Genomic DNA, 3,641 nt, shown 5'->3' with positions numbered 1-3,641 from the left:
CATAGCCATTTGTGCCTCTGACTTTTTGGAGGCACTATCAACTCCTTTCTTGAACGACAGTGGTCTTTGTTGTCTTTCAGAGGAAAATGGCTCCTCCACGTTTATGTTTTGCTGTGGCTCTGTGTTTGTCTAAATCACTCGGGCTTTGCAGTTAGTGAGCAACTGCAGAACTTGCAATGTGTCTTTGTATCATCACCTTGTATTCTACTTAACCACTTTGCTATATTTAGAGTCATTCAACCAATCCTGTCTAAAACATTGGGTGTACTTCTTGCTCATTGTGACAGACACTTCAATGAAGGTTACACTCATAAAGGTTGGGAGGGAACTGAAACCCAAACAACAACTACAAGTTCACAACAGCGGCTGCCTCCTCCTACCTCCTTACCCCAATTGTAACAGTTTATTCGACTAGCAATACCACATTTTCATTATTCATTTCCAATTTGATTGTGATATTACAAAAGTAGTCAAAAATATCGTCAAACATGATGAAAAGAAGCTAAAAAGTAGCTAAATTTAGCGAATTTTTCGCAAAATTGGCAACCCTGTGACCGTGAATTGTTACGCCACCAAGAGATGGTGCTAGATATTCTTTCAATTTTTTTCTGATTGTAAACTAAAGAAAACGAATCAGTAATTTTAAGGGTAGACATTTTTCTAAAGATGGTAAACTCGAGTCGACGCTCGCACATCAGCTATAGTTATCTCTCGTTGCTCACAGTCGACAGGGCTGCTAAAGGGTGAAGTGTTGTGCAGATGTCTCCGGCTGTTGTCATGGTTCCTTGGTGATGTCATGCAAGAACCCTCTACCTTCCCCACTCAGCCATGTGGTCCTTACTACAAGACTGGGATTAGTGACGTCATTGGTGACGTTCCATGGTATCTCTTCTCTGGCATTCTTCACCTCACCATAGATTGCCATTTTCTTCCATCACAGTTCTTCCTTCAGACTTTAGGGATTTCAACCCTGATTTGGTTGATTCCCCTTTAGTATTTAAATGGTGCCTAGCTTGCTTTGATCTGCTATCACTCCCTTTTTCCAAAGATGAATCTGTTGACTGGTGCTCTTTTGTATACTTCTACCTCAGCTCCTGTTAAAATGAGTAAGAAGTTAACACTGATTATGGTAAGGTGCATTATCAAGGAAGTAGAGCCTTTGGGAAAATGGTTGAACTGTTGAAAGAGAATTCTAGGAAACTGTGTTAGGTGCAGAGCTATTTAACATACCTCTGCACCAAGCACAAACAGCTTACAGTAGTGTACTCATATCTGTGTTTGTAGAGCACTAGAATGAGCTCTTAGGAACCAACCAACATATGTAATGGGCCAACATGTTGCTGGCTTAATCTAAAACAACAGAGGTGACCTTGGAAGTGTATCTATTAATGCTGGTTCTCGGAATGCTACTGCATCTATTTCCAGTTTTTGAAGATGCTAAGAGCTGGGTTAGGACTTACATACAATATCAGTTTTTCACCTTCCTCTGTTCAACATGCACGTTTCATATCAGTTTTTCACCTTCCTCTGTTCAACATGCAGGTTTCAGGTTCTTGGACCAAGGAGGCGAAGGCTCTCTAATTGGTAGGGTACTTGAACTGGTATCTCTGCTTCAATACTGATGACAGCTTGATTAATGCAAGAGTAATATGTAGGTTATGTGTGTGATATATATATATATATATATATATATATATATATATATATATATATATATATATATATATATATATATATATATATATATATATATATATATATATATATATATATATATATATATTATATATATATATATATATATATATATATATATATATATATATATATATATATATATATATATATATATACACTCATGCCTCGACCTTACGTGGAGGTTAGGTTCCAGAACCCCATGCAAGCTTGAATTTTCTTCAAGTTTGGCACGGTCTCTAAAGATGGTAATAAATGCTTATTTCTAAAGTTTGAACACTAAACATGACCCTAATCATGCTCCCAAATTATTATTAATTTGTATAAATTAAATTAAAGTTACTGTAATTTCACTTAAAAGTCAGCTTAATATTACCTTTAAAAGTAAAATAATTTGTTGACATAAAATAGAGCTGAAGAGAATTTCCGTGTCGCCTCCCTTCCGACCGATCTATTTTTTAGACGTCTTCAACCTCTTTTACTAACTTTATTCTACGCCTCTTTCTCTTGTTCTGAAATGCTTTTTCATGAATAAACAGTGCTTTTTATTTTGACTAAAGCTGACTTTGGTTATTATCAGGTGCGGATTTACTTTGAGGCTAATGAGGCTGCAGCCTCAGGCCGGCAATTGAGCGCCCCGCCCTGCTCGGATGAGGCTGATTAAAAAAATAAATCAATAAAACAACTGGCAATAGTACATTCACGAGACTTGACAAACCCGGCCTGTGTAGCTGCTCAATTCTATGTCATATAATTATACAATCAAATATTATATGAATTATTGTTCAATCTAATATTTTCATTGTTTTTCTGTTGTCTAACTTTTGTAATGGAATTACCTCTTTTTAATACATAAAAGGATACAGCATAATAGATCAATCATTTCAATATAAATTAAACGCAGAACCTGCCGAAACGTGACACTAACTACTACTGTTCATATCGAAACATGTACTAAAACAAAATATGATAAATGTGTACGCTTGTTCGTTAAAAGGTCCCGACCTGAAGCAGCCTCGGCCCCAAGTACTACTAGTCCGCGCCTGGTTATTATGTCTCTGTTTTTTAGAACGATTTTGATTTACACTAGCGCATTTACACTTCTTGGACAGTAGAGGTAAAATTAGATCAATTTAAACTACCTACTGTACAGGTAAAGACGTACAGAGAAATAATAAGTTGTAACAATGTGTGAGCGCTAACTGTGAATGAGAGAGAGAGAGAGAGGTTGTCCTTACTTGAGAGAGTGAAATTATTTATCAATTATTATGGAGACTGAGAGAATAACGAGAGAGAGAGAGAGATAGTCCTTACTTGAAATATCAAGTTAAATTATTTATGAATTATTATGGAGGCAGAGAGAATAACAGGAGAGAGAGAGGGAGAGGGATAAGTTATTCTTACGTTAGATATAAAAAGATGGAAATTCAGTATTAAACTAACTTTTAAATAAAATTAAAGTTATAATTTCACTTTAAAAAGAAAGAAGCTTAGATATATTACCCTTTAAAAGAAATAAATGGTTAACGTAAGAATATAGAGAGTGTGAGATTAGCATACTATTTCCTCTCCCCATTCCACCGATCTATTTTTAGAAGTCTTCTCAACCTCGTTTTTAAACTTTATTCTGTCTCTTTCTCCTTGTACTGAAATGCTCTATGTGTCTATGTTTTAGATCAGCGCATTTACAGTTTGTAAACGGTACGGGTAAAATTAAATCAATTTAAAATTGTTTACAGTCCAGTTAAAAATATACAGAGAAACAGTAATACGTAGGTTGTGTTAGCTACGAACGAGAGAGAGAGAGAGAGAGAGAGAAAACAGTTGTCCTTACTTAAGAGAGTGAAATTTTTTATGAATTATTATGGACAGAGACAGAGAGAGAGAGAATTATAAGAAATCTTTGACCACCAATCAGCAACACTAGCCCTTCTTGTCATGTTAAA

This window comes from Macrobrachium rosenbergii, chromosome 12, assembly GCF_040412425.1.
Source record: "Macrobrachium rosenbergii isolate ZJJX-2024 chromosome 12, ASM4041242v1, whole genome shotgun sequence".
Lineage (NCBI taxonomy): Eukaryota > Metazoa > Arthropoda > Malacostraca > Decapoda > Palaemonidae > Macrobrachium > Macrobrachium rosenbergii.
Note: the sequence above shows the minus strand (reverse complement) of the source record.